Here is a 23,412-nt window from a genome sequence, read left to right as displayed (position 1 = left end):
GTGATGAGACCATGAGGCAGGGTTTCCAAGGACCCAGGCTACTGCTGCTCTCCCTACCTGGATGAAAAATTTATAATCCCCACCCCCGCCAAACAACTAATACTATCTCTTCGCAAAATGGCACCCTACCCTACCATCTTTTTTTATACCTGTATAAAAAAAGCAGATACAAACTTCCCCCTTCCTATTTTTTCCCTAACTAGTCCTCCTATTTACATCATGCATAAGTCGCTGCTGGCGCAAAGGAACACCCGTACGCACACATTCATTCGTTCATTTGTTACTTCATTTCACAAATAACTGAGACATCTTAGCTACCAGGCACCGCCTGTACATCTTTGAATAAAATAAACCATCTCTGCTATTGTGAAACTCATAATCTAGTGGGAGAGAGAAATATTACATAAGTAAACAAATATATAAATATGGATTGTGATAAGAGTTATGAATACTTCTTTCTTCATTTACAGCAGGAGACTTTCTGACTTGATAGGGCTTCAGGGGAATTACAGGTAGAATTCCTGAATTCCTTAATGTTATATGCAAAGTATCCTGTGTATGTCGACAGATTTTTTTTTCTCTGAGAAGTATCCACGGCTTTCATCAAAATCTCAGAGAGGTCTATGATCTTATAAAGTTTAAGAACTGATATGTTACAGCCACAGCAAACCGGATTTTCTTTTTTTCCATTGGCACCCTCTAGAATTGACTAAATTTGTTTGTGTTTATAGCTGGTACTAAAGCAGCCATGTCGGAAGAGCAGAGATGGAGGGACCCGTGTTGCCTCCTGCAGAGGCTCGTGGGCAGGTGAGCGAGACCTGTACCTGGAGAGAGTCCAGCCAAGATGTTTGCCTCGGGTTCCTTTGGGGAATGGGAAATAATTGATGTTCACGTTCTTTTCCATAGGTTTCTGTACTTTCCATGTTGTTTGCAGTAAACGTGTTGCTTTTATAATCAGGAAAGCTAACACATTAAAGCTGTTCTTATTTTGGGAGATATTATATATTTTACTGCTTGTACACATCCCTTGTTAACTAATGCCTACAAATGTATTGCACACAGAATGGACTGGTGCTGTGGTTAGATCACACCTTTCTCTTGTTCACTTAGCCCAGGGCCGGGGGTAGATTGGGAAGTCTGTCTGCTCAGTCATGATGGTGGTGATGGCAGCGTGCGTCTCACTGGAAGGCTAGGGTCCTGGGCACTTACACCTCTGTCAGCCCTGACCTTGGCCTCCACCATGTGCGGTTTCCAAGTCACCGAGGAGCCCATGCAGGAACAAGGCAGGAGTATTGAAGACAACCTTTCCAAGGTCAGGAATCATGAGTGTGAAGACAGTCCAGGATTTAGAGTCAAAGGATGAATTCAAGTCCAGGTTCTTCAAATGTCTAGACATCTGATCATTTGATCTTGGGCAAGACACGTCTCTGATCTGTGCCTCAACTTACCTACGATAAGGAAAAGGAGGCGTCATATCGTCCCTGTACATCTCAAGGTGTGATTGTGGGGCATAAACAAGCCAATCAGAACCAAGATCTCATAAAGATCAGAGAAGAAAGTATGTGATACACACAACCCCGTGTCAATCACAGACATCATTTTGCAACTAATGTCACAATGTCTGAGAATAAAGTACATTACTGAAATACATAATCTTCATAGACATAAATAACAACAGAGATACAGACACGGCTCCAGAGGTAGCGCTTATAAACTGTTCTTAAATAAACCAGGGCACACTGGGGAAGAAAGCATCGTTAACACTCAGCCAGGAGCTAAGTTTCCCAACAGTATATGCTCAGCCCATGGACTCAGCCCATCCATCTTGTTTGAAAACGTTTATACTCAGAAAATGTCCACCTGTCACATCTCGTTGCCCAGGAGAGGAGAAAAGGATAAAGAAGGCATGAGCATGTGGTAGGTAGGCTTTAAGGGTGGGGAGGGGGTCTAGGGAATGACAGATCATCTGTCGCAGATTTTGGTCTGTGAGTTCTCCCACGCGGTAGAGCCATGGGGTGATTGTTGCTTTATTTATAGAGCAATTTCCCCCCTCATTTAGACATACAGTCTACTAAGACACCCAGGCACAGATAAATAATAACTAACAGCTCTGCCTGGACATTGCTCTCAAAGGTTTTTTTTTTTTTTTTGCACCCTGAAATCCAAAGTGGAAGGAGGACCTCAGGGGTAAACGAAACTTCTTGCTGCAAGAACAAGGTGAGGGGATGAAAATGGACAGTGAAAGCCCTGATCTCTGATTCAGGGCACGAGAGTGAGTCTGACAATGTCAGTAAATAAGAGAAAGTGTCTTTCCATTTTCACGTTTGATGACTTTATTCATCAAGAAATGAGTGTGGAGAGGGTCTGGGCAAGATGGCGGAAGAGTAAGACGCGGAGATCACCTTCCTTCCCACAGATACATTAGAAATACTTCTACACGTGGAACTGCTCCCACAGAACACCCACTGAACGCTGGCAGAAAACGTCAGACCTCCCAAAAGGCAAGAAACTCCCCACGTACTTGGGTAGGGCAAAAGAAAAAAGAAATAACAGAGACAAAAGAATAGGGACGGGACCTGCACCAGCAGGAGGGAGCCGTGAAGGAGGAAAGGTTTCCACGCACTAGGAAGTCCCTTCGCGGGCAGAGACTGCGGGTGGCGGAGGGGGGAAGCTTCGGAGCCACGGAGGAGAGCGCAGCCACAGGGGTGCGGAGGGCAAAGCGGAGAGGTTCCCGCACGGAGGCTCGGCGCCGAGCAGCGCTCACCAGCCCGAGAGGCTTGTCTGCTCCCCCGCCGGGGCGGGCGGGGCTGGGAGCTGAGGCTCGGGCTTCGGGCGGATCGCAGGGAGAGGACGGGGGTTGGCGGCGTGAACACAGCCTGAAGGGGTTAGTGCGCCACGGCGAGCTGGGAGGGAGTCCGGGAAAAAGGCTGCAGCTGCCGAAGAGGCAAGAGACTTTTTCTTACCTCTTTGTTTCCTGGTGCGCGAGGAGAGGGGATTCAGAGCGCCGCCTAAACGAGCTCCAGAGACGGGCACGAGCCGCGGTTGTCAGCGCGGACCCCAGAAACGGGCAGGAGACGCTAAGGCTGCTGCTGCCGCCACCAAGAAGCCTGTGTGCGAGCACAGGTCACTCTCCACACCGCCCCTCCCGGGAGCCTCTGCAGCCCGCCACGGCCAGGCTCCCGCGATACAGGGACAACTTCCCGGGAGAATGCACGGCGCGCCTCGGGCTGCTGCAACGTCACGACGCCTCTGACGCCGCAGGCTCGCCCCGCCTCCTCTGTACCGCTCCCTCCCCCCAGCCTGAGTGAGCCAGAGCCCCCGAAGCAGCTGCTCCTTTAACCCCGTCCTGTGTGAGCAAAGAACAGACGCCCTCAGGCGACCTACACGCAGAGGCGGGTCCAAATCCAAAGCTGAACCCCGGGAGCTGTGCGAACAAAGAAGAGAAAGGGAAATCCCGCCCAGCAGCCTCAGGAGCAGCGGATTAAAGCTCCACAAACAACTTGATGTGCCTGCATCTGTTGAATACCTGAATAGACAACGAATCATCCCAAATTCAGGAGGTGGACTTTGGGAGCAGGATATATTAATTTTTCCCCTTTTCCTTTTTTTGTGAGTGTATATGTGTATGCTTCTGGGTGAGATTTTGTCTGTATAGCTTTGCTTTCACCATTAGTCCTAGGGTTAGGTCCGTCCGTTTTTTTTTTTTTTTTTCTTTATTCTTTTTTTACTTAAAAAAATTTTTTTTCCTAATAAATGTTTTCTTAATAATTTTTTCCTTATTTTCTACTTTTAGAAATTAAAAAAATTTTTTAATAAGTTTTTTCATATTTTTTATTTTAAAAAATTAAAAAAAATTTTTCTTATTTTTTATTATAAAAATTAATAAATCTATTTTTAAAACATTAAAAAAATTCTTTTTTTCTTCTTAATAAATTTATTCTTAATAATTTCTTTTTCTTATCTTTTTATTATAATAGCTTTATTTTATTTTATTTTACCCTCTTTCTTTCTTTCTTTCTATTTTTTTTCTCCCTTTTATTCTGAGCCGTGTGGATGAAAGGCTCTTGGTGCTCCAGCCAGGCATCAGGGCTGTGCCTCTGAGGTGGGAGAGCCAACTTCAGGACACTGGTCCACAAGAGACCTCCCAGCTCCACGTAATACCAAACGGCGAAAATCTCTCAGAGATCTCCATCTCAACATCAAGACCCAGCTTCGCTCAACAACCAGCAAGCTACAGTGCTGGACACCCTATGCCAAACAACTAGCAAGACAGGAACACAGCCCCATCCATTAGCAGAGAGGCTGCCTAAAATCATAATAAGGCCACAGACACCCCAAAACACATCACCAGACGTGGACGTGCCCACCAGAAAGACAAGATCCAGCCTCATCCACCAGAACACAGGCACTAGTCCCCTCCACCAGGAAGCCTACACAACCCACTGAACCAACCTTAGCCACTGGGGACAGATACCAAAAACAATGGGAACTACGAACCTGCAGCCTGTGAAAAGGAGACCCCAAACACAGTAAGATAAGCAAAATGAGAAGACAAAAAACACACAGCAGGGCTTCCCTGGTGGCACAGTGGTTGAGAATCTGCCTGCTAATGCAGGGGACACGGGTTCGAGCCCTGGTCTGGGAAGATCCCACATGCTGCTGAGCAACTAGGCCCGTGAGCCACAATTACTGAGACTGCACATCTGGAGCCCGTGCTCCGCAACAAAAGGCCGCGATAGTGAGAGGCCTGTGCCGCGATGAATAGTGGCCCCCACTTGCCGCAACTAGAGAAAGCCCTTGCACAGAGACTAAGACCCAACACAGCCATAAATAAATAAATAAATAAATAAATAAAATTTTTAAAAAAAACACACAGCAGGTGAAGGAGCAGAGTCAAAACACACCAGAGATGAACAAGACAATAAATGAAATTAAAAATACTGTAGATGGGATCAATAGCAGAATAACTGAGGCAGAAGAACGCATAAGTGACCTGGAAGATAAAATAGTGGAAATAACTACTGCAGAGCAGAATAAAGAAAAAAGAATGAAAAGAACTGAGGACAGTCTCAGAGACCTCTGGGACAACATTAAATGCACCAACATTCGAATTATAGAGGTCCCAGAAGAAGAAGAGAAAAAGAAAGGGACTGAGAAAATATTTGAAGAGATTATAGTTGAAAACTTCCCTAATATGGGAAAGGAAATAGTTAATCAAGTCCTGGAAGCACAGAGAGTCCCATACAGGATAAATCCAAGGAGAAACATGCCAAGACACATATTAATCAAACTATCAAAAATTAAATATAAAGAAAACATATTAAAAGCAGCAAGGGAAAAACAACAAATAACACACAAGGGAATCCCCATAAGGTTAACAGCTGATCTTTCAGCAGAAACTCTGCAAGCCAGAAGGGAGTGGCAGGATATAGTTAAAGTGATGAAGGAAAAAAACCTAAAACCAAGGTTACTCTACCCAGCAAGGATCTCATTCAGATTTGACGGAGAAATTAAAACCTTTACAGACAAGCAAAAGCTGAGAGAGTTCAGCACCACCAAACCAGCTTTACAACAAATGCTAAAGGAATTTCTCTAGGCAAGAAACACAAGAGAAGGAAAACACCTACAATAACAAACCCAAAACATTTAAGAAAATGGGAATAGGAACATACATATCGATAATTACCTTGAATGTAAATGGATTAAATGCTCCCACCAAAAGACACAGACTGGCTGAATGGATACACAAACAAGACCCATATATATGCTGTCTACAAGAGACCCACTTCAGACCTAGAGACACATACAGACTGAAAGTGAGGGGATGGAAAAAGATATTCCATGCAAATGGAAATCAAAAGAAAGCTGGAGTAGCAATTCTCATATCAGACAAAATAGACTTTAAAATAAAGACTATTACAAGAGACAAAGAAGGACACTATATAATGATCAAGGGATCGATCCAAGAGGAAGGTATAACAATTGTAAATATTTATGCACCCAACATAGGAGCACCTCAATACATAAGGCAAATACTAACAGCCATAAAAGGGGAAATCGACAGTAACACAATCATAGTAGGGGACTTTAACACCCCACTTTCACCAATGGACAGATCATCCAAAATGAAAATAAATAAGGAAACACAAGCTTTAAATGATACATTAAACAAGATGGACTTAACTGATATTTATAGGACAGTCCACCCAAAAACAACAGAATACACATTTTTCTCAAGTGCTCATGGAATATTCTCCAGGATAGATCATATCTTGGGTCACAAATCAAGCCTTGGTAAATTTAAGAAAATTGAAATCGCATCAAGTATCTTTTCCGACCACAACACTATGAGACTAGATATCAATTACAGGAAAAGATCTGTAAAAAATACAAACACGTGGAGGCTACACAATACACTACTTAATAACGAAGTGATCACTGAAGAAATCAAAGGGGAAATCAAAAAATACCTAGAAACAAATGACAATGGAGACACGACGACCCAAAACCTATGGGACGCAGCAAAAGCAGTTCTAAGAGGGAAGTTTATAGCAATACAAGCCTACCTCAAGAAACAGGAAACATCTCGAATAAACAACCTAACCTTGCACCTAAAGCAATTAGAGAAAGAAGAGCAAAAAAACCCCAAAGCTAGCAGAAGGAAAGAAATCACAAAGATCAGATCAGAAATAAATGAAAAAGAAATGAAGGAAACAATAGCAAAAATCAATGAAACTAAAAGCTGGTTCTTCGAGAAGATAAACAAAATTGACAAACCATTAGCCAGACTCATCAAGAGAAAAAGGGAGAAGACTCAAATCAATAGAATTAGAAATGAAAAAGGAGAAGTAACCACTGACACTGCAGAAATACAAACGATCATGAGAGATTACTACAAGCAACTCTATGCCAATAAAATGGACAACCTGGAAGAAATGGACAGATTCTTAGAAATGCACAACCTGCCGAGACTGAACCAGGAAGAAATAGAAAATATGAACAGACCAATCACAAGCACTGAAATTGAAACTGTGATTAAAAATCTTCCAACATACAAAAGCCCAGGACCAGATGGCTTCACTGGCGAATTCTATCAAACATTTAGAGAAGAGCTAACACCTATCCTTCTCAAAGTCTTCCAAAATATTGCAGAGGGAGGAACACTTCCCAACTCATTCTACGAGGTCACCATCACCCTGATACCAAAACCAGACAAAGATGTCACAAAGAAAGAAAACTACAGGCCAATATCACTGATGAACATAGATGCAAAAATCCTCAACAAAATACTAGCAAGCAGAATCCAACAGCATATTAAAAGGCTCATACACCATGATCAAGTGGGGTTTATTCCAGGAATACAAGGATTCTTCAATATATGCAAATCAATCAATGTGATACATCATATTAACAAATTGAAGGAGAAAAACCATATGATCATCTCAATAGATGCAGAGAAAGCTTTCGACAAAATTCAACACCCATTTATGATAAAAGCCCTGCAGAAAGTAGGCATAGAGGGAACTTTCCTCAACATAATAAAGGCCATATATGACAAACCCACAGCCAACATTGTCCTCAATGGTGAAAAACTGAAACCATTTCCACTAAGATCAGGAACAAGACAAGGTTGCCCACTCTCACCACTATTATTCAACATAGTTTTGGAAGTGTTAGCCACAGCAATCAGAGAAGAAAAAGAAATAAAAGGAATCCAAATCGGAAAAGAAGAAGTAAAGCTGTCACTGTTTGCAGATGACATGATACTCTACACAGAGGATCCTAAAGATGCTACCAGAAAACTACTAGAGCTAATCAATGAATTTGGTAAAGTAGCAGGATACAAAATTAATGCACAGAAATCTCTTGCATTCCTATATACTAATGATGAAAAATCTGAAAGTGAAATTAAGAAAACACTCCCGTTTACCATTGCAACAAAAAGAATAAAATATCTAGGAATAAACCTACCTAAGGAGACAAAAGACCTGTATGCAGAAAATTATAGGACACTGATGAAAGAAATTAAAGATGACACAAATAGATGGAGAGATATAGCATGTTCTTGGATTGGAAGAATCAACATTGTGAAAATGACTCTACTACCCAAAGCAATCTACAGATTCAATGCAATCCCTATCAAATTACCACTGGCAATTTTCACAGAACTAGAACAAAAAATTTCACAATTTGTATGGAGACACAAAAGACCCCGAATAGCCAAAGCAATCTTGAGAACGAAAAATGGAGCTGGAGGAATCAGGCTCCCTGACTTCAGACTATATTACAAAGCTACAGTAATCAAGACAGTTTGGTACTGGCACAAAAACAGAAATATAGATCAATGGAACAGGATAGAAAGCCCAGAGATAAACCCATGCACATATGGTCACCTTATCTTCGATAAAGGAGGCAAGCATATACAGTGGAGAAAAGACAGCCTCTTCAATAAATGGTGCTGGGAAAATTGGACAGGTACATGTAAAAGTATGAAATTAGAACACTCCCTGACACCATACACAAAAATAAACTCAAAATGGATTAAAGACCTAAGTGTAAGGCCAGACACTATCAAACTCCTAGAGGAAAACATAGGCAGAACACTCTATGACATACATCATAGCAAGATCCTTTTTGACCCAGCCCCTAGAGAAATGGAAATAAAAACACAAATAAACAAATGGGACCTAATGAAACTTAAAAGCTTTTGCACAGCAAAGGAAACCATAAACAAGACCAAAAGACAACCCTCAGAATGGGAGAAAATATTTGCAAATGAAGCAACTGACAAAGGATTAATCTCCAAGATTTACAAGCAGCTCATGCAGCTCAATAACAAAGAAACAAACAACCCAATCCAAAAATGGGCAGAAGACCTAAACAGACATTTCTCCAAAGAAGATATACAGATGGCCAACAGACACATGAAAGAATGCTCAACATTATTAATCATTAGAGAAATGCAAATCAAAACTACAATGAGGTATCATCTCACACTGGTCAGGATGGCCATCATCAAAAAATCTACAAACAATAAATGCTGGAGAGGGTGTGGAGAAAAGGGAACCCTCTTGCACTATTGGTGGGAATGTAAATTGATACAGCCACTATGGAGAACAGTATGGAGGTTCCTTAAAAAACTAAAAATAGAACTACCATATGACCCAGCAATCCCACTGCTGGGCATATACCCTGAGAAAACCATAATTCAAAAAGAGTCATGTACCAAAATGTTCATTGCAGCTCTATTTACAATAGCCAGGACATGGAAGCAACCTAAGTGTCCATCATCGGATGAATGGATAAAGAAGATGTGACACATATATACAATGGAATATTACTCAGCCATAAAAAGAAATGAAATGGAGGTATTTGTAATGAGGTGGATGGAGACAGAGTCTGTCATACAGAGTGAAGTAAGTCAGAAAGAGAAAAACAAATACAGTATGCTAACACATATATATGGAATCTAAGGGGAAAAAAAGGTCATGAAGAACCTAGTGGCAAGACGGGAATAAAGACACAGACCTACTAGAGAATGGACTTGAGGATATGGGGAGGGGGAGGGGTGAGATGTGACAGGGTGAGAGAGTGTCATGGACGTATATACACTACCAAATGTAAAATAACTAGCTAGTGGGAAGCAGCCGCATAGCACAGGGAGATCAGCTCGGTGCTTTGTGACCACCTAGAGGGGTGGGATAGGGAGGGTGGGAGGGAGGGAGATGCAAGAGGGAAGAGATATGGGAACATATGTATATGTATAACTGATTCACTTTGTTATAAAGCAGAAACTAACACACCATTGTAAAGCAATTATACTCCAATAAAGATATTAAAAAAAAAAAAAAAGAAATGAGTGTGAAATGAGGAACCTGGCCCTGGATTGTGTCCAGGTCAGGGTCCAGTCTCACTCTGCCTCTGTGCCACAGTGGGCTGAGCACTTAACCTCTCTGGTCTACAGCTTAGTTCTCAAGTAACTGTGAGATTTAGACTAGCTCAGCACTTCCCAAGTTGTGTTCAACAGAACATTAGTTCTACAGGATGTTAATAAGCATTAATGTGAAGGGGAAAATGCAGGGTTCTGTGGTCAGTTAAGTTTGGAGAATGTTGGTTCAAACAAAGTTGAACAGGTTTCTTTACCGCAAGGATTCTCAGAGTTTTTAATATGCTAACGTGAGTTCTGAATCTCCAAAAATTGAGCATAAATAGGAGAAACTTTCCTCCCTTACTTATTTGGCCATAGAATTGGGAGGGGGGTTGTGTTTTGGTTTTGTTCTATTTTTGCTTTGTTATGTTTTGGTTTGCATCGACAAGGATCTGGAGATAATTAGGAAACACTAGACCAGATAAACTTTAAGGTCCCTTCTAACCCCCCAAAGTATGAAATTCTACAAATGACCATTAAATGGCTGTTGTGCTGTTTTACAATTGGGGATGGGCAAGAGGAACCAGCCTTATGCTGGTGCCAACTAAGAGTGTAACGTCGTGTGTATATTTTCTCATTCAATGTTCATAATAACCCAGCAAGTCACATACCATCAATCTAATCTTACAAGGGAGGATATTGAAACTTTGAGAGATTAAGCAAATTTCTCAAGATAATGCAGCTAAGAAGCTATGGTTCCCCTGGTCAAACATAGGGATGTATGGATGCAATTTGAAGTAAGAAGACATTTGAGAACAAAAAATTTAAGGAGGTCAGATGGAAACTTGAAGGAACTAGCCATGCACGTATACATCTAGGCAGAGGGAATAGCCACTGCGGAAGCCCAAAGATGGGACTGCACCTGGCTTGTTTGAGGAACAGGAAGGAGGAAGCTCAATGGCTCAGGAATGGAGTGAGCAAAGGAACAGAAAGTAGGACACATGGGACCAGAGACATAATGGGGCATGGGATCATGTGGCACTTTGCTGTCATCACAGGAGCTCTGGCTTTGTTTGACTCAAGGAAATGGAGGGCAGGAAGGTGACACCTTCCAGCTTAGGTCTTAAAAAGATGGCTCAGTCTGCTGGGCTGAGAACAGATCCTAGGGGGTGTGTGTTGGTCCTTCGTGTATCCACAGAGTATGTCTGCTTCTCCTGGGACATGGCTGGATTGTACCCTCATGTGACTGGCTTGGCCAGTGAGGCGTAACCAGATGTCACACATTTCACTTCTGGTGGAGCCTTCCAGGGCCCCTGGGCAGCTCTGCCAGCACCACGTGATGGCAATGGTGGCTGTTCATCAGTCTGGGTGGGCAAGAGATGGACAGAGTCCCTCCACCAACCAACCTATTTCAACCGTGGGAGTGAGCGTTCTCGTAACTTTGTTGGTTAAGCGACTGAGAGATTGAGAATTATTTCTGCTCCACAGGTAGCCTATTCTTACTGATGTAGGGGCCTAGGTAGAAGCTGGAAAACAAGCAGGAGGCCCCTGCGATGATCCAGGTGAGACACCGTTGACTCAGTGAAGGTATTAGTAGCAGAGCTGAAGGAAGTGCTTGGATTTCAGGTATATTTTGAAGGTGGAGCCAATAGGATTTCCTGATGGGTCAAGTGTGGGGCATGACAGAGTGGGCAGTCAGCACTGATTCTAATGGGCCTGAACAATCAGAAAGATAGAATTGTCTTCACAGGATGAGGAAGACTGGGTAAAATAGGCTTGGAGGACAGACGGTTTATTGCGGGCTTCTTTTTTTTTATGGTTTGATTTCTATTTTATCCTTCTGAAATGTGTTTTATAGGTTCTGGTTATCTGCTGAAATTTTTGAGTTTGCCTTTTATCTCCTTGAATATAGTTGGGAAAGTCATAAAAGGTTCTAAGCAAGAGGATGAGAGAATCCAGTTTATGAATCCTTCACAAAATTCGATGTGAAGGGAGAGTGTTTTGTTCTGTTTTCCTCGGCTTTTGGGGAAGTGAGAAAACTAAAGGGCCGAGGAAGATGGCACCGTTTTATGCGACTCCTTTTTGGAGCCAGTGTTCCAAACAAACCACGTGGAGCTCATTGATTTTAGTTTTTTCCTTATTGTTTTCCACCTTGATTGGGTCCTGTGACTCCGAAGAGCAGATTGATTCCGACACTTGTAATTTTCTGCCTGCGTGGTGATGTTCACTCTGATGTTTGTTTCCCTGTCTTCAGACGGTCCTGGGTCTCCTTCTCCTGAGCCCGCTACAACCGCACCCTCCCAGGGAGGACACTTCTGCCAACTCCAAACTCCTCGGCCCTTAGGTGGTTTGCTTTGTGAGATTCTGCTTCTCTAACTACAAAGCCGCCATCCCCGAAGCCCTTTCTAAGGCAGAGGCTGCAAACTGGCAGATTCCAGGCCAAAGCCCTCTCCCAGTTTCCTGACGTTTTGTTTGATCCATACGTGATGAAAAACAATTAGGTGGGACAACATTTTGCAACAAGATTTCTTTTTAAAAATCAGAAGTGTTGGCCGTACTGAGAGGTTCCTTCCGAATCTCGGGCAATAACGGCCGGTTAGAACTGAGTAGCTGCTGCTTTTTTAAATGGGGTGGGGATCCCCTGTGTCCCCCCCATCCCCCTTGGATAGAAAAGTCATTTATGGTACCTGCCCAGCTCCTGCAAGTCCGTGCTTCTGCTCTCTGCTTTCAAGAGCACAGAGGTCTTCCATATACATTATCGTATTTATCCTTGCCACCTTATGAGGTCAATATTTTATAGATCGGAATCTGTCCTTCTCAGAGCTGAATTAATTGCCCTTTTTATTTGAGTGCATTTAAGGATACTTAAGTGTTTCTGTCTGGGTTCTCTGAAGGCCAGGATCAAACATTCTGCCTCCTCTATGGGCGCAGAAAACAACCTGGACTCCACTCGGCACGGCCATCCCAGGAGGTGTCCGATGAGGGGCACAGGTGGCTAGTCGTGAAGAGCAGTGTGGACTCTGGTCCACCTGCCTCAGGGGTTCACGCCATCTCCTTGAGCGTGTTACTTAGGCACACCAGGACTTGGTGGTCTCATCTGTAAAACAAATAGAGGAAATAATGTTTACCATTTTCTCAGTGTTCCTTCCTGTGTTATATAAACTGGAAGACGGTAAATGACAAGGAATGAGACTGGAGAGGTGGGCTAAGGCCAGGGCTTGGAGAGCTTTCACTGCATGGAAAGATCTTTTTATTCTATAATCCAGTGACTTTCAAACTGGATGTCCTGGAGCCCTAAGGCTCTGCAGACTTGGCCCGCCTTCAGGGACGGTCAGGTGGCAAAGAAGTAAGTAGTCTGGACCCCAGACTCCCAACTACACTGATGTTGAAGGATGTGAGGGACCACTGAAGGTTTTCAAGTGGAAACCAAGCTGTGGGATTCTGAATGGACAGAGGTTGCTCTGTATGGAGGATGGATTTGAGGGGACAAACCTGATGACAGACAGGAATGCATGTTTAGTAAGATGAGAAGAAGGGAAGGCTTATGATCCACTTAGCAGGTAAAAATGATGACTAATTACCTGAGTGACCAGAGCATCCAGGAGAGGGAAGAATCAAGGCTGACTTTGATGGTTTTGGCTCCACTGATGGTTATAGGGAATGGGGAGGGGTCATTTCAGGAGGATAAACAACTTCAGAGAAATGGCAATGAACATGAAGGTTGTGATGTACTCTTGGGACATCTAGGTTGAGGTATGGATTAAGAAATTAAAGGAGATATGAAGCTGTCACAGCAAGGACATCCCTCCACTTAGCCACTTAAGAGTTTGGGTGAGGTTGGGAACCCACATCCATCTCAAAGCACATTTTCTCATCCACCAAGTGAGTACGCAGGGTGCTGGGAGAACCAACGCAGGCGAGGATTTCGAATGCCATTAAAGTACATATAAATGTCACATTTTACTTACCGACTCCCTCAGCCAGTAAAAATGAGACACGTGAGCAAAAGATCGGGACATTTTAAAGTCGGAAATTCCCCCAAGGTGGGACTCACCAAACTTGGGCTTCTGGCAGGACCCACCCTAAGGCTTCAGGGAAGTCACCTCATGGCTTCTCAGCACACTTGCAGAGAGCAATGTGGTCCTGCTGTCTAGCTTTGCTTCCTGGTGGCAATATTCCTGGAGGGTCCTTGCTCCCAGGACTGGGAGTCATGGTGATGCCCCCTGAGCTTTCTGTACTGGCCAGCAGAACTTCCTCTTCCTGGATGGATCAGTCCTCCTACAGCTCTTTATCTCTCAAGTAAATATTGTTTGGTTAACTTGTGCCTAGCTGAGATTTGCATTTAGGTATTTTTTTTTTTTTATTGGAGTACAGTTGCTTTACACTGTTAAGATATTCTTGAAAAGATGAAATGGAAGACAGAATATGTACACATGGAAGTAGGGACTCTTCAATGATAGGAAAGAAAAGTTGACTTTTTTTATAACTTCTCCCCCCATTTCTTGATCTCTGCCACACAGCTAGAGATTAGGCAGCATGATTCTAGAAATATGTTGTGTTTTTCACTTTTGTCATGTGCAAGTGATCTTTAATAGATCCTTAAAGGACCTGTCGGGGTGGAGGAGCAGCACGAGGAAGGGAGAAAGCCCAGCCAGGAGGCGGGTGAGCTGAGGCCCATCCCGCAGCGGCCAGCTTCAGCCCTGCCCCACACCGCTCACCCCTCAGAGCCGGCCCAGCACGCAGGCTGGAGCCTGTCACTTATTCCCATGTGGGCGGATGCACAGGAAAGGGCGTTATCGCCAGATAATGTTGCCTCTGAGCACCGTGGCTTTTAGGGAAGGTCCGTGGACTTGTGTGCAATGGATACGCTCCTCGCAGAACAGAAACCCCACCATGCATGGCTGAGTGTACCTGCTGTATATATAGTTTATTCATCTCGCTCCGGGGAAACTTCCTTCACAATGTTGATGCCGCAGGAGGGTCAAATAAAGAAGCTGGACAGGATCAAGGTTCTCCGCTCTGCTGTCCCTCGTAGGTGACCCGTCTATACAGCTCCCTCTTACCCCTCATGTCCTCACTGCAGTGCTGGCCGTGCTATGGCCGGCGGGTAGAGAGTTCCTTGGGAGAGAAAGACACGTGGTGCTGACCTCCTTTTCAGAGGGACATTGGAACTGCTTCCGGGATGTCTGCACCCAGCAGGGCGGCCCCTCAGTGGCTGCCAGGGGGTCGCGGTCTGGCTGGTCATTCTTCATCCTCCCAAATGGTATACATGGGAATCGGGGCTTGGTTCTGGGAGGAGGTAGCCTTGCAAACAATGACACAATTCCTCAGCCAACTAGGCACCTGTATCTGCCATCCCCATCCTGCCAGCCTCTCTCTGGCCAGAGAAAGTTACAAATAGCATCTGGTGGATTAGTTCTATCACCTGCCCACGAGAACCAGAAGGAAATTGAATGCAGCAGGAAAGGGGCCTCCAGGTAGAAGGAGAGGGTTTAGGGATGGGATTTTTCTTTCTTCTTCTTCTTCGGCTGCTTTCTGTTTGCACAAGAAGTGTTTCCTCCCTCAATCTCATGCAGCTGTATTCTCAGCAAATTGAAGAAAGGAGGGAAAAAGCTATTTAAATTTATACTATTGAATTTCTGTAGGACACCGAAATATTTTTGAAGTTACTGGGGAGCTCTGAATAGTCTGTTTCAAATAATTACAGGAAAAAAATACATTGAAATAATTAGTAGTTGCCACTAGAACATTCAGCAAAATGAAATGACATCTTTGCATGCCTATTAAATAGCACTTTATTTTCAGTTTAGGGTGTTTTGGATGAAATTAGATGGCAAACATACTGCATCACTGAGTGATTAGAAGAACTAGTATCATTTAGAGTTAGACTAGTACCATCATCAGCTTTTCTCTTTTACCTCTTAAAAAAAAATACTATGCTCTCCTGTTAGGCGAGATTTTTAATAGAAGTGGGACCAACTGGAGCCCTTGAGACTTAGCGTTAAGTGGCTCAGGTGTAATCTCTCTGCATGCAAGAAAAGGCCTTAAACAGAATCTGATAGTCCACACTTGCTAATTCTGGGATTCTCCTACTCTGAGTGGAGAATTCCAAACCCTCCCACTGCACCATCCTCTCCACTCTCAAAGCAGAATCTTACTTGCCAAAAACAGAAATTGATCTCTCTCTAATGAAGAAAACCAAACAACACCACAACATCTCTCCTCTGTATTCAAAAGAAAAACATTTTAAAAATATTGACAAGGAGTCTGGTTTTCAATTTTGATTTACTAAACGTGTTTCCCAGAACCCTGAACTCAGCCGGATGCCCTGTGTCTCATCTTCCTCGTCCTCCTCCTTCACCCCCATGGAACCGAGCAGGACCCTATGAGGCTTTCCCAGAATAGACCCCCAAGCCATGCCCTCTGCCTGCCTTTTCTCCGTAGAAAAACTTTAGTCAAAGAATAAATTTAATCAGTTAAGTGAGAAAATGCAGAAAGAAAAGAAAACAGTCAAGCAAGACAAAAGAATAATAGTTTATCCATTAAACAAAGTCAAGGACGTTTAGTTCTTCCTCAAGAATTATAGATAATATTCTGAGCCATGTCCTTTGAGCTGTTTTGCAGATACTGAAACCCCGACCGGGTGGGAGAAGTTAACTGTCTGCTGTCCACAAGCATGTAGACCCCAGACCGGTTGGAACCGGAAGGTTGATGGTGCTGACTCCCAATTACCTCACCACTGACCAATCAGAAGGATGTCCACGAGCTGATCACACCCTGCTCCTCGAACACTGTAAGAGTTCTCACTAGCCCCTCCAGGGCGGGACACACAGCTTTGAGGGCAGGAGCCCGCTGTGGTCCCCTCTGCCTGGCAAATCTATAAAGCTATTCTTTTCTACTTCACCCAAAACTCTCTCTACACGTTTCTGTTCAGCACCAGTGAACAGAGGCCAAATTTCGGCAACACCCATCTGCATCCCTCTGCCTCTCTGCCCCTTCTTCTTCCAACTGCTCCCCCCTCCTCCTTTCCTGCTCCGGTATAAGAGGAGGAAGCAAAAAGAGCGAAGCAGAAACAAGGAACACCGGTGACACGCGATGTCACAGACACTCAGGTGTCTATTGCATAAGAGAAGTGTTTATGTTTTAGTTTTACAATACACAGCTTTGGAGGAGTATTTTTTGAAGCAAGAGGCGCTGAGAAAATCTGCGTGGGGCTGTTCTACTTTTCTCCAATATTTCATTATGGTGTTCCAAGAACTTGTCAGAACGACTAATTGCTTCTTCATAAAAAATAATTTAAAAAAAAGATATTTGGGATTTCTGAGATTCCATCCTGAGCAGAGAGGAAAGAAGAGATGGGAGAGAAATGTCCTGTGAGAAAGGCAGCTTCCTGCTTCTTGAGGGGAAACAGCAAAGGAAGGAAAGGGCAGGAGACAGCTCTGCTCCAGGGCGTGACTCGGGGCCGACATGATGCTTTCTGAGGCCCAGCCGTATGTTCTCGTATTGCTGGGCCTCGCCACCACCCACCCTGGCTGTCCCTCCACCCAGCACACCCACACTCTCTCCCTTGGCCTCGTTTCTCCAGGGGTCCTGCTAGGAAGGCCAGCCTGCCCCCCTGTGCTGGAAGCTTCACTCTGCATGTGTCCTCCCACGGGACAGCTCAGCAAGGTTCTGGTGCCCTCGGAAGAGGGCAACCAGACCCGCCAGCTTTCTTTGGTAACATAGGCTATTCAAGGAGCTCCCCTACAGAGACCAATGTGTACTTTACTCCCCAAAGTGACATCAAATTTGGACATTTCAGCAGAAAACAAAAGGAAGGAAGAAGTAGGCTATGAGGCTCATGTAGGGGCAGGAAGGGTCTTCAGGTGATTCCTAAAGTTGCTCATGCCACCTTCAACCCCTCGCCCAGGTTGCCCTTGCTGGCATGCTGTGAGCCTTGCTCCTGACATTCAGCAGTAAAAGAGCTTTTGGATGCCGTCTGGGCCAACACGCAGGCCTCCCAATGAGGAAGAACATCTTCTGTACGTATCAGTTCCATGAGGCCACCTCCCCCGGCCCCCGCCCCACCCTGCGTCCTCTCCCTTCTCTCTGGTCATCCCCTCTCCATCTCCGTCTCTCTCATCCCCGCACCTGCTATTTCGGCTGCCTGTGCTCCTGTTCTCTTTCCTCCTATTAATAGAGCCCGTCAGGCTGCATGCTTTCTTTCCCTCCCTGTGTTATTCCATCCCGCTTCCCTGGTCCCACCTGGGTGACTTCTCCAATCGCCCATTTGTAGAGCTTCTCTCTCGCTGAGCCTGATGCAGGCACAGCCTAGGACTGTACCCGTAGCCTGCCCCCGGGCAGAAAGGCTCTCCTGCATCCTACTCCTCACCATCCTCCTGGGACAAGCTCTGGGCCCTGAGGCTGCAGACCCAGGGCACTGTCTCCTTAGCTGCAGAAACAAATGCCTCTCGGCGGTGATGACCTACCTGCTGAGGCAAGAGGGGATTTCAGGCCAGGAACCAAAGAGAAGCCGAACCCTCCCAAGGAGTGCTGTTTGGGGCTGTCCCTGCGGGCGTTGCTGCCACTCAAAACTGTCACCGTTCAGCTCACCTGCTGAGTGTCTCCCACTTCTGCCCTCAGTTCTGAAAATGCCCCTCGACTCTGAGACCTTAAGACGGTGCCCGTCAGGCTGGCCGAGAGCACTCCTGCAGGAAGGGGCGTGCGGGAGCTGGGGGTCCTAGGGCCGCCCCTACACCGAGAGCCCTCAGCTGGGGGTCCTAGGGCCGCCCCTACACCGAGAGCCCTCAGCTGGGGGTCCTAGGGCCGCCCCTACACCGCAAGCCCTCAGCTGGGGGTCCTAGGGCAGCACCTACACCGAGAGCCCTCAGCTGGGGGTCCTAGGGCAGCACCTACACCGAGAGCCCTCAGCTGGGGGTCCTAGGGCAGCACCTACACCGAGAGCCCTCAGCTGGGGGTCCTAGGGCAGCACCTACACCGAGAGCCCTCAGCTGGGTGTCCTAGGGCAGCACCTACACCGAGAGCCCTCAGCTGGGTGTCCTAGGGCAGCACCTACACCGAGAGCCCTCAGCTGGGGGTCCTAGGGCAGCACCTACACCGAGAGCCCTCAGCTGGGTGTCCTAGGGCAGCCCCTACACCGAGAGCCCTCAGCTGGGGGTCCTAGGGCAGCACCTACACCGAGAGCCCTCAGCTGGGGGTCCTAGGGCCGCCCCTACACCGAGAGCACTCAGCTGGGGGTCCTAGGGCAGCACCTACACCGAGAGCCCTCAGCTGGGGGTCCTAGGGCCGCCCCTACACCGAGAGCCCTCAGCTGGGGGTCCTAGGGCCGCCCCTACACCGAGAGCCCTCAGCTGGGGGTCCTAGGGCCGCCCCTACACCGCAAGCCCTCAGCTGGGGGTCCTAGGGCAGCACCTACACCGAGAGCCCTCAGCTGGGGGTCCTAGGGCAGCACCTACACCGAGAGCCCTCAGCTGGGGGTCCTAGGGCAGCACCTACACCGAGAGCCCTCAGCTGGGGGTCCTAGGGCCGCCCCTACACCGAGAGCCCTCAGCTGGGGGTCCTAGGGCAGCACCTACACCGAGAGCCCTCAGCTGGGGGTCCTAGGGCAGCACCTACACCGAGAGCCCTCAGCTGGGGGTCCTAGGGCAGCACCTACACCGAGAGCCCTCAGCTGGGGGTCCTAGGGCAGCACCTACACCGAGAGCCCTCAGCTGGGGGTCCTAGGGCAGCACCTACACCGAGAGCCCTCAGCTGGGGGTCCTAGGGCAGCACCTACACCGAGAGCCCTCAGCTGGGGGTCCTAGGGCAGCACCTACACCGAGAGCCCTCAGCTGGGGGTCCTAGGGCAGCACCTACACCGAGAGCCCTCAGCTGGGTGTCCTAGGGCAGCACCTACACCGAGAGCCCTCAGCTGGGGGTCCTAGGGCAGCACCTACACCGAGAGCCCTCAGCTGGGGGTCCTAGGGCAGCCCCTACACCGAGAGCCCTCAGCTGGGGGTCCTAGGGCAGCACCTACACCGAGAGCCCTCAGCTGGGGGTCCTAGGGCAGCCCCTACACCGAGAGCCCTCAGCTGGGTGTCCTAGGGCAGCCCCTACACCGAGAGCCCTCAGCTGGGTGTCCTAGGGCAGCACCTACACCGAGAGCCCTCAGCTGGGGGTCCTAGGGCAGCACCTACACCGAGAGCCCTCAGCTGGGGGTCCTAGGGCAGCACCTACACCGAGAGCCCTCAGCTGGGGGTCCTACGGCAGCCCCTACCCTGAGAGCCCTCAGCTGGGTGTCCTAGGGCAGCACCTACACCGAGAGCCCTCAGCTGGGTGTCCTAGGGCAGCCCCTACACTGAGAGCCCTCAGGGGAAAGCCACAGCCTCAGTTCCCAAACCAGGTCGGTTCGGAAGCTTCGCGCTCTGGACTTAGTGTCTGTACTGAGCCAATTTAAACAATTTCATTCAACAGTCCCCAGGTGACAAATTACCTGTAACCCATCCTCATCAAGGAGAGAATAGACGCGTAGACTTTGAACTTCGGGGGCGTGGTGATCCAAGGGGTCTCAGAGTTCCCCTTACAGTTATTAAAAGTAACAGCTAGTCAAGAAGAGACCAGCCGGTGAGCAAACAATGACACCTGTGCCTTGGAAGTGTGACTGAGGCCAGTCAGTCCCCCCGTAAGGATGCCTCATGTTGGGGGTGGCTCTGGATTTGCACTTTACAGCAGGCTGGCTTGGGGAGAGGTAAGTAACCTCCCCGAGCTTAATCAGCACAGTAATTGTATCTGCCTCACTGTGTGGTTTGTGTATGAAACGAGATAAAATGATAGCTAATACTTATTATCCATGTAAATGTGCCAAGCGCTATTCCAAGTACTTTACATATATTAGCCCGCTCAATCGGACCGTCGGCGCACAGAAGTACTTAATAACTGTTGGGTGTCCTTGTTACCAGCAATAGTCAAAAAGGACACTTGTAAATCCCACATCACGTATCAAGCTCTGTTTAAATATCTTACATATTAGCACCCCTTAATATTCATAACAACTCTGTGAGTAGGTACTGTTACCATCACCCCATTTTACAGATGAAGAGACCAAGGCACAGAGAAGCCAGGAGAAGCGGTACCCAAGGTCAGGAGCTTGTCAGTGGTGGACCTGGGATTTGAGTTTCAGCGATTCTTGTAAAATCCAGCCTTTTAACCACTGCCTCTCCTCCAACAAACATTGAGTGAGCCCCTTCTAAATGCCAGGTGCTATTCCAGACCCTGGAATACATCAGAGCCCCAAATAGACAAAGATCTCTGTTGCCTGCCTCCTTGAGAGGGACACAGATGATGAACAACTTAAATCAGTCAAGTGTCTTCAGTTTAGAAAGTGGTCCGCGCCCAGGAACACAGTGAAGCAGGAAGGGGGGAGATAATCTCTGTGCGGGGAGTGTTCAAATTCTGGACCAGGGAAAGCTTCCCTGAGAAATCAATGCTTGAATCAAGACAGAGGAGCCGAGGGAGCTATGAAGATACGGGGTATGAGCTTTCCAGGCTGAGGGACCAGTGCAAAGGCCCTGAGGCCTGTGTTGTTGGAAATATTTGGCTCACTGGATCCACACTCCGTCCTCACCCCAAATTGCTAAGCTTAGCAAACAACCCCATCACCAGGGATAAAGGAGCAAGGGTTTGGAAGATTTTGAAATGCTCCTCCTTTGTTATGAATCCAGCTATTAAGCTGCATATAAAATGGAAGAGACCACGGCTGCCACGGGCAAGTGTGCAGTTGTCATATGACACATTTGGGACACATCAGGCCCCTTCCTGAAGAATTAGTCCACGTCTTTGGCTTGAGATTAGAGATGAGAGAGGGCCTGAAGCTGAGTACAACCTATTTAAAACCACTTTGATCAGAGGATTGTAACCACTTAGTGTTTGTCGATTTTTCTTTCCTATTTTTAAGAAGGTGGGAGCGTGTTAATTAAACATTTTTGAGTGAAGCTGGTTTCCAGGGAGGTTGGCTTAAGAGCCCCTGAGAGCCAGATCCTGTGTGTACTTTCCACAGGGGCTCCTAGGAAAGGAGGCCCCATCTCCCGGGCAGGCGCGTTCCGGAAGCGGGCAGAGGCCACCTGGTCCCCACGCCTGTTCCTGCCTGGCCTTCTCCTTGGCCTCCTGTTCGGAGAGTCATCCAAGGATGGGGAAGAGGAGATGCTCTTAGTGCAGAATCAGAGCAGCCCTGCTGAGCTGGCTGGGCCGCGGCTCCACTCAACGCGGGCCTGTCGGGGAAGCCTGCTCGGGCGTCTCCGCTGGCAGCACCGGACACCGGTACAGGTGGGCCAGGCCGACCCGGCGTCCTCACGCAGAGGCCTCCTCTCCCAAGGCCTGCACACATGCCACAAACCTACTCACACTTCTCTTTCCATATATTTCTTTCTTCTCCAGTTTTGTATGTGCCTTTTACTCTGTGTCAAGGGTCCGTTGTCATTTTATTAAACTTTTAACCATAACCACTAACTATCCCACTTTTTAACCCTACACTCTCCCACTTTGTCTAATGAAGTCTTTTCAAAACCCTGAAGAGCAGATATTATTCTCCCCATTTTCGAGATGAGAAGGAAAGCTTACAGACATTGTGTACTTCCTTAAGATCAAAAGTTAGCAAATGGCAGAGCGAGGCTTTGACACGGATCTGAAGCCTCTGCCCCACATGCTCTGAATCATCGTGCTAGACAGCTTTCCTGTGTCAGCCATCCAACATGTGACAATGCGGCTGTACCCACACGCACAGACACGCAGACATTACTGCGTGCATGGGCACATTGCACAGACAACATACATCGCTACTCACACTCACACTCACACACACACACGCACGCACGCACTGTAGGCTCCGCTATGGGAAGGACTGGAAAGGACTCAGGAGGGGGAGCTCTGCCCCGTGTGCGTTAGCAGGGAGCAGGGTGCAGAAGGGGAGATGCGGGTGAAGAGACCTCGCCGTGAGCGGGAACATCCAGCCTCCAGATGCTCCCCAGGGACCCTGGCGAGAGGGGGCTGAGCTGCGGACCCGAGTGTCTGGGCCTTTTCCAGGCGTGCCGGCTGGAAGTCAAGCTGGGTGCACAGTCTAAACTCCCATTCAGCAATGCAGAGCGCTCTCTGCCTCTCATGCGTCTGTGTGGGTGTCGCACACAGATAAGTGCCCACCAGGAGCCGGAAGAAAACCCAAAAGTTTGTCTTTGTGGTGAGCGGAGCCCCCGGCACGTTGGGGCACAAGGACGTGGTCGTCGGCAGGCGTGGGCCTGGGCTCCAAGGCCCGGCGCTCGGGCTGCACTGGACGCCTTCGGCTCTTTCACGGTGGGAAATCCACGGGGCGGCTGGACTAAGCACATTTCGTTTTACAAATATAAAGGAACAACTCACTGCCTTCTTCTTTGTCCCCAGCGCCCCTCACACTTGGACAGTCTTCCCCATCCCTGTACCTGCCTCCCTTTCTTTGGGGTTTGCTTTGAGCCCACTCATGCGTTCCCTGGGCTGCACTGGGTCCCGACTCTGGCTGGCAGCAGGGCTTTTGTGGTTTT

At 47.2% G+C, this 23,412-nt stretch overlaps 1 long non-coding RNA gene across 1 annotated transcript in view; it reads right to left on the bottom strand.

The window, feature by feature from the left end:
• Window positions 1–268: 268 nt before the first annotated feature.
• The window catches only part of LOC309606252, a 371,740-nt gene continuing 348,596 nt past the window's right edge, over window positions 269–23,412 (bottom strand). The window contains exons 8-9 of the long non-coding RNA XR_014231717.1: window positions 10,911–14,986; window positions 269–1,448 (exon numbers count right to left, since the gene is read on the bottom strand). This is a non-coding gene — a long non-coding RNA (uncharacterized lncRNA). The remainder of the gene's footprint in view (window positions 1,449–10,910; window positions 14,987–23,412) is intronic.

The sequence above is a fragment of the Balaenoptera borealis genome, assembly GCF_965194805.1.
Source record: "Balaenoptera borealis genome assembly, chromosome: 11".
Taxonomy (NCBI): domain Eukaryota; kingdom Metazoa; phylum Chordata; class Mammalia; order Artiodactyla; family Balaenopteridae; genus Balaenoptera; species Balaenoptera borealis.
Note: the sequence above shows the minus strand (reverse complement) of the source record. Positions and strands in the feature narration are given on the sequence as shown.